Consider the following 8,474-nt stretch of genomic DNA (forward strand, 5'->3'; position numbering starts at 1 on the left):
GATACACCATGTTGGCCCACCTTGATGGAAACCATTCAGTACTTTATCAATTATTCTGCTGTGGCTGCTGCTGCTGTGTTTGTGAGTCCAATATGACTTGTTACTTTTCAACCATATATATGTGCAGTTCTAGGTTCAGTATCACTGTGTGGCACCTTGAACAAGTGTCTTCTACTATAGCCTGAAGCCAACCAAGCCTTGTAAGTGGACGTGGTAGAGAAATACTGAAAGAAGTCCATTGTATATATATAAATTAGTGTACATTTAAACTCAAAGAGGAGAGCCATAACAGGCTGCCTAACATACTAGAAAGAACAGTCAAAATGTCCAAACCACAGTTAAGAGCAACATATATATATATATATATATAATATAAATAATATATAAATATATGCATATATCCATACATATATGTACGTACCTACATATATATGCATATATACATGCATATATGGGTACAGGACATAAAAAAATCGTTAAACACAATAAGAAATGAAAACATAAAAACAAAAACATAGAAAATGAACTTTTTTCGAACAACGTAAAAACAGAGAAATGAGACATGGAACATAAAGGGTATACCCCTTCTTCAGTTGTTCCTGTTATTTTCAAACAAGGAAATCTAGCACCCCCACTCAGCTCAAAACAATATCTGAGTATCACGATTTCCAGGTTATTTCCCTTCATCAGCACAGAATAATTGTTCGGCTAGAGGTGGCGCTGCCAAATTCCCGTTTGAAATATATAGTTTTTAAAGTGACAACTAGTCACTGATTTGTAAATTAGAAAATTACTACTTTTAAATATCACTACGTGAGATATTCAGCAACAGTACTTTGTAGTAAAGATTGTTTGCCAACATAACACGGCAGTCCTGGCTTAGGACTTGGTTGAAAATATAAGGACACAGATAGTGTCGTATAGCCAGCTGGAGACAATGCCTCCTGGGGCTAAATTACAGCAACATTAGTCTTAAACCAGGACTGCCATGTTATGTTGGCAAACAATCTTTACTACAAAGTACTGTTGCTGAATATCTGGCGTTGTGAAATTTGAAAATAGCAATTTTTTAATTTATTCATATTGCTTTGAATTATCAAGGCATTATCTTGTAGCTTCAAAACTTTGATGGTTGATTATTTTTAGAATGTCATTGTACAATAGGTGTGAGAGGCCAGATCTGGCCAGTTTGAACATAGAATGGGTAAAATCATTCTGAATAGCAATAAAATGTGAGAGAGTTGATGAGGGATATGAGATTGTGGGAGATTGTGTGAGACAACCATTTGTGTACATTTAACATATGTACGCACTGAGTTCTTCCAGAATTCAGTTCCACTGGGTTGGGCAAGTTTTCTCAAGAGTCACATACTACCAGACATCCCAGTCCTTTATCATCTCCATGAGGTTCAGAGCCCTGAAGATAGCCTTCATCATTTCATCCTATGTTTTCTGAATCTCTCTTGTCCACAAGCTCCAGTTAAGCTTAGCAAATCAAACATTTTTATACAGAAGTTCTTGTCCATAAGCAAACCATGTTCATAACAGAAATTTTATAAATTCAAAACTTACGAACACAAGACATTTGTACTCAGAGCTAGAGCTGGTTTCAGCCGGGTTAAAGAGTTAAAGTGGATTCAATTTTGAAAAGAGTGCAATGCATATATCAAATTTTAATAGCTCTGGAAGACCTCTTCAGTAGGCAGAAGAAAGATAGCACAGATATCTGAAGGAAGTTAAGAATCTTGACTGACTTCTGTATCTGCTAATAGTATGCAAACTGCTATGGCAAAGGGTCGTGAATCAGAAGTAGACAAATAATGCAATGCATTTAGATTGAAACAGACAAAGGTATGCTGCTGCAAGAGAATAATGAACTAAAGAAGAATGACAAATAAGATGAAATGCTGACCAAACATCAGATATGTGATCGTTCCCAATGGCTCTGTGAAAGAGCAATACTAGTTTCAGAATTTGCTTCTGGGAGAGAAATCAACATGAAGTTACTAGACGTCATAGAAAGATGTTACAAATAAACAGACATTGTCACTTGACTGAGTTGTAAATTACCCAACCAAGTTTCTGAACAGTCTTGAATGAGTAGGAGTCCCTATGTACAATCTGATGTGTAAGCTTGAGGTATTGATTATTTTGCTTTGTAAATTATTCCCTGCAAAAGTTTTTAGTATTATAAGACTTTCCATCAAAAATTTCATTTATTTTTTTCTTAGAAGACAAAACCATAGAAAAATTTTGCTGGTGGCAGTTGTTTCTTTCCCAGCACAAAAACTAATTGGTTTGTCATTTGATTTCCAAAGGCTTCAATTTCATGTCAGTTTGACCATAATATCAATTATAAGTCTCAAGAACAATCACAGAAAGTGTTTGAACAGAACCTGACAGCTTCAGTCTTTTTCAAATAGAGAGCTAATGTGGTTACTTCAAGAATTGAGAATAGTCTCGTTACTATAGCACCATACAGCAGAGCCAAGAATATTGTTTATATTGTGGTTCCATAATCTAAACAAGACCATTTTGTTGCAATTCCTTCTACAATGACAATATACAAAGATTCTGATTCTGATTTCTTATTCATATAAATGTCTTATAATGAATACTTCACTCAGTCAGGGATAGAAGGAGGAGAAGTGTGTCTGTATCTGTTTGCTAGTGCATGAGTACTTAAAACATAAATGAAAATATGTTACATACTGATACAAAATTATCATCAATTGCAATTTGTAGCTGTCATAGTTTAAAAGAAACATAAACAAGTTTTTTTAACCATTTCAGGCACTCCAAGACTGGGTGATTGCTTTAGCCATGTTGATATACTAATTTGTACTTCCAAAAGTGAGTGGTTAAAGGGAAAAATATATACCAGGATGAGAGAGAAAGAAATATAAAAGCCAACCTGTCTGGCAGGGGAGACATTAGGATAAGTGCTTAATTTAGGTTTTAAAAGTAGAGAGACACTAGGAAGAGAGGAGAAGTAGGTAAAATTGTTGGCTTTAGTTTGTAATAGTAAAACAAGTTAAAAGGTATGATCTGAATGCATTAATCTAGAAAACCAGCAAGCCACTTCTCTTCTTCTCTAAAGATATTCTGCTGTATCAATTAGGTATAATATGGTTAAATTAACCAATATTCTTAAACTTGTTTGTGTATAAATATTTTATCAGAGGAGATAAACTTTCCTTAATGCATATGTTTAACAAGCTTTTAAGAATCATTTTCCCATAAATCAGTGATAACCAGTGCATCAATATTTTTTCATATCACCTACAATTGATGCCACAGCTCTCATGTAGAGATTGTCATTCAAACCAAAATTATCTGCCTGGTTCAACAAAATAGCTTCAAGATAGAACTAAGATATTTGCATAAAGGAGCAGCGAAAATAAAATATAATTATTTTAATAAGTAAATTTATGAAAATTTTAGTATTCATGGCAAAATTCTTCACACTGATAATCTAACCTCTTTTATTTTTTCTAATCTGATTTGTTTTTGCTTTGTTTTTTTTTTAAACAAATTTTCTATCAGTGAAGTCTTTCTCTCTTTGTTATATAAGTCGTGTGCATATTGCTACACTTAAATGGGGATTGTACACAGAACTTTATCTCAGGTACAGGAGTGGCTGTGTGGTAAGAAGCTTGCTTCCCAGCCACATGGTTCTGGGTTCAGTCCCATTTTGTGACACCTTGGGCAAGTGTCTTCTACTATAGCCTCATGCCAACCAAAGCCTTGTGAGTGGATTTGGTAGACAGAAAATGAAAGAAGCCCATTGCATGTGTGTGTGTGTGTGTGTGTGTGTGTGTGTGTGTGTGTGTGTGTGTGAAGGCGCATGGATCAGTGGTTAGAGTGTCGAACTTACGGCTGCGAGGTTGCGGGTTCGAATCCCAGACTGGGCTCTGTGTTGTGTTCTTGAGCAAGACACTTTATTTCACATTGCTCCAGTTCGCTCAGCTGTAGGAATGAGCTGCGATGTCACTGGTGCCAAGCTATATTGGCCCCTTAACTATCCCTTGGATAACAGCGGTAGCTTAGAGAGGGGAGGCTGGTATGCATGGGGGACTACTGGTCTTCCATAAACAACCTTGCCTGGACTTGTGCCTCAGAGGGTAACTTTCTAGGTGCAATCCTATTATGAGCATGGCCGTTGCCAGTACCGCCTGACTGGCCCTCTTGCCGGTCGTACGTAAAAGCACCCACTACACTCTCGGAGTGGTTGGCATTAGGAAGGGCATCCAGCTGTAGAAACTCTGCCAAATCGTATTAGAGCCTGGTGTAGCCATCTGGTTCACCAGTCCTCAGTCAAATCGTCCAACCTATGCTAGCATGGAAAGCAGATGTTAAATGATAATGATGATGATGATGAAAGTAGGCATTTATAACCAAAGAAACTTATTTGGTATTATACTAAAAAAAAAAATTGGAAATATATTTACTGTATGAAAGCCAAAATAATGTATGTTTGTGTATAGTCAAATCAATGATTAAGATAAAAAGAAATTTGTACATTTTCAAAAGTGCTTCAGTTACAAAGGTAAGCTGTTGTTAATAAAAATATTTCCTTCATAGTTATGCAGGATTTGTTGGCACTCCGTCACTTACAACGTCGAGGGTTCCAGTTGATCCGATCAACAGAACAACCTGCTCATGAAATTAACGTGCAAGTGGCTGGGCACTCCGCAGACACGTGTACCCTTAATGTAGTTCTCGGGCATATTCAGTGTGACACAGTGTGACAAGGCTGGCCCTTTGAATTACAGGCAGAACAGAAACAAGAAGTAAGAGTGAGAGAAAGTTGTGGTGAAAGAGTACAGCAGGGTTTGCCATCATCCCCTGCAGGAGCCTTGTGGAGCATTAGGTGTTTTAGCTCAATAAACACTCAGAATGGCCGGTCTGGGAATTGAAACCGCGATCCTAGGACTGCGAGTCTGCTGCCCTAACCACTGGGTCATTGCGCCTCCATATGCAGGATATAAGTTAGGAATATCCTACGACAGAGGAAATTGTAGTGAATAATCCAGTTCTTTTAAAAATTACTACTTAAAATCTATTCTCTATTCTGTCTTTAGCCAAATAGGAGCCAGAAGTAGAAATGGCAGCCAAATTTTCCTCAAATAATACCACACTGTTGTCTTTAAAGAAGACCACTTTAGTTAATGAAGTCCTAGAAACTCCTAAAAAAAAAACAAAAAACAATAATGGTAACAACTGGAATGATTTTTGTATATAAAACTGTTTGATCAATATTGACCTGCTTTCTCATAATTAGTGTATAATTTCTCACGTGTGTTTCCAGCTTTGACTTCAGTTCCTATCCGTTAGTTAGATCTGGGAAATATTAAACTGCAAAAGGAATTGTCACTGTTGTTGTTGTTGTTGTTTGCGGTGGTGGTGGTGATAGATCCATTAGTGATTCTAAAAGTGAAGAAATTAAAATAGCTTTTAAATATCCTGCTTTTCCACAACATTACAATGAATTGAATTGGCTTGAATACATCAACTCACTACTTCACTTCAATTCTGCATTAGTGATTCCTATACGATCTAATTAATATATAATTACAGCTTGCCAACAATTTGTGCATGGTTACTGTGGTTCTTCATGACATTTGTGTATGTGTATGCAAATATTATACACACACACACGTGTGTGTATATATATATATATATATATATATATATATATATATAAACATAATTAAGGGATCAGCAAACAGTTGCTTCACCACATACCGAAGTTCAGAAATAGCAGCTAAAATATCATACCGATGAAGGAAATGGAGTGTTATCGCTCCTAATCCAGAAACGTGTCTATGATTAACTTCGACTGGTGAGTTTTCATTGTTTTTCTTCTTGTTTTGCCTTTGTGAGTTACAAGTAATGCTATCTGTTGGAGTCTCAGCTTTTTAGCTGCTATTTCTGAACTTCGGTATGTGGTGAAGCAACTGTTTGCTGATCCCTTAATTATGTTTATAAATGTATAAGAACTTTAAATAAGTTCTCCACAGATAATGGTGTTTACATACCGAAGGGCTTGGTAAAAGTTATTAAATGTTAATTTATTAATAAATTGATAAACCTTTACACTTTTAATTGTAATATATATATATATATATATATATATATATACACATACATATATATGCATGTATATATACATATGCATATCATATGTATATATATTTTCATATGTACACACACACACACACATAATAATAATTTACTAGTTATTCTCTTTGTATTCTATTGACTTTTTGAATAAGGTTTTTGTGATACATTTGTTTTCTGGAGGGTGTGAGTTGAGTTCTTTGTTGCATTATTTAATCGTGGTTTTTCTTTAAAATATATACATATGTATATATATATATATATATATATATATATATATATATATATATATATATATATATATATACATACATACATATGTATATATATATATATATAAACATATGTATATATATATACATACATACACACACATACATGTGTATGTATATATCTATCTATCTATTTATATATATAAACACACTCTTGAATATAAGCACATGTGGGTGTGTGTGCCAGTGGCTGTATATGATTCTGTGGATATAAACAAACACAGAGAGCAATACACACACACACACACACACACACACACACACACACACACACACACACACACACACACACACACACATACACACACACACACACGCATACTTTGACAGAGACAGACAGATACACAGAGTAATCCCATTAAAATGACATAAAAGTAAAACAAGATAAAATGCAAGATACAGCTATTAGTTTCATGCTCATAGAAATAGGAATAGAATGTCTTAAGGATTAAGACATAAGCCCTTCACTTGAAAGATAACAAGTGAGAACAGGAAAAACAAAAAAATATGAAGATTCCACTGACGGGGAAGCTCTCCATTTTGCTGTATATCAAATGAATAACTCATGTACAACATACACAGTATTCGCAGCTTGCTTGATTTGGTAGATTTCAGAGATTTCCTATGCTTAACATTTTTTTTTTTCTATTCAATGAGTTGTTTATTACTGGGAGGGGAATTAATTGTGTAATATCTAATGTTTATAGATGCACACGTGTTTACCAGAAGGCTTATGGTAGTATATAACCCCTTTAATAATTCACTGTTTTTCAGCTATGAATTTTTTTATCCATGGAAAGTCACTTTTTATTTGGCAGTCAGGAAAGGGTTGCAAAATAGTAGGTAGGTAGATAGATGTATAAACACTGTGTGTAACTAAATATAAACAGAATACGTGTGTATGTATAGATACATATTTGTATATTTAGGTGCAGGAGTGGCTGTGTGGTAAGAAGCTAGCTTCCCAACCACACAGTTATGGGTTTGGTCCCACTGCATGGCACCGTGCGCAAGTGTCTTCTACTATAGCCTCGAGCCAACCAAAGCCTTACGAGTGGATTTGGTAGATAGAAACCGAAAGAAATCCATCGTATATATATATATAAATATATATATATATATATATATATATATATATGTTTATATAGACAGGGTGATAAATTGAATATTAATTCAATTTAAAACCAAGTGGCCTAGCATATAAAAAAATCTGAAAATTCAGAAAAAAATTGTACTATATAAATAATTTAAATAGTTATGTTCTCCAGCCAGCAACATATACTGCAGTGAATTATTCTCTGCAGAATTGTTTCCGGAATTTTGCACACCAGAGCTGAGGCATTTTGAAAAATAGCCACAATGTAATCAGTAGAACTGTATGCAAGTCTTATTTCATGAAGACAATTGTGTATATACCTGGTGTGTGTCTTGCTGTGGCTACCTCCTCTTAAAAAAAAAAAATAGGGAATAGGCCTGGGTATATGATATGATATATCACTCTGCATGTGAGTGTGTCTGTCTGTCTGCATAAGCATGTATATAACAATAAAATAAAGAAATGACCGTCAGCACAAAATATTTCAAGTCTCTGACAAAGAAGTTTAAAACAGGAACCACTTCACTAAGAAAGAAATTCCTCACCAGCCACTAATCAAAATTATTCTAAATGTAAAATGACAAAAGTGAAAATAATGCCCGAAACTCAAGGACTGTCTAATTAGTGTGCTTGCTTGTATTTATTTTATTATTTCTAGCATATTATCCAAATTTGGTATTGAAAGACCAGCTTTAATACTAATTACACTGAAAATGGTGTAACTCTTTACTTCCAAAGTTCTTGAAGAGGAAGCTAGCAAAGAAAGTGCTTATGAGGATCTAATATTAAACAATACCCTGTGATAATTTCAAATTCAAGAATCCATTAGTTTCATAGTTTTATTCCCTATCAAAATTAATCCAAAAGCGAACACTATTTTTGCTACAGATGATAGCAGTGCATATGAAATGCACCCTGGTGGGTACATAACTGAAGTGAAATTCCCTTAGTTTTGACTAAAATGTACACATAAAAGCATATAT

The 8,474-nt window shown here is 34.6% G+C and overlaps 1 long non-coding RNA gene across 1 annotated transcript in view; it reads right to left on the minus strand.

The window, feature by feature from the left end:
• LOC128247408 (uncharacterized) overlaps nucleotides 1-8,474 on the minus strand; it is a 49,994-nt gene that overhangs the window by 228 nt on the left and 41,292 nt on the right. Inside the window, exons 2-3 of the long non-coding RNA XR_008263789.1 lie at nucleotides 5,300-5,430; nucleotides 1-224 (exon numbers count right to left, since the gene is read on the minus strand). The exon at nucleotides 1-224 is cut by the window's left edge and continues 228 nt beyond it. This is a non-coding gene — a long non-coding RNA (uncharacterized LOC128247408). The remainder of the gene's footprint in view (nucleotides 225-5,299; nucleotides 5,431-8,474) is intronic.

The sequence above is a fragment of the Octopus bimaculoides genome, chromosome 3 (genome assembly GCF_001194135.2).
Source record: "Octopus bimaculoides isolate UCB-OBI-ISO-001 chromosome 3, ASM119413v2, whole genome shotgun sequence".
NCBI classification, from domain to species: Eukaryota; Metazoa; Mollusca; class Cephalopoda; order Octopoda; family Octopodidae; genus Octopus; species Octopus bimaculoides.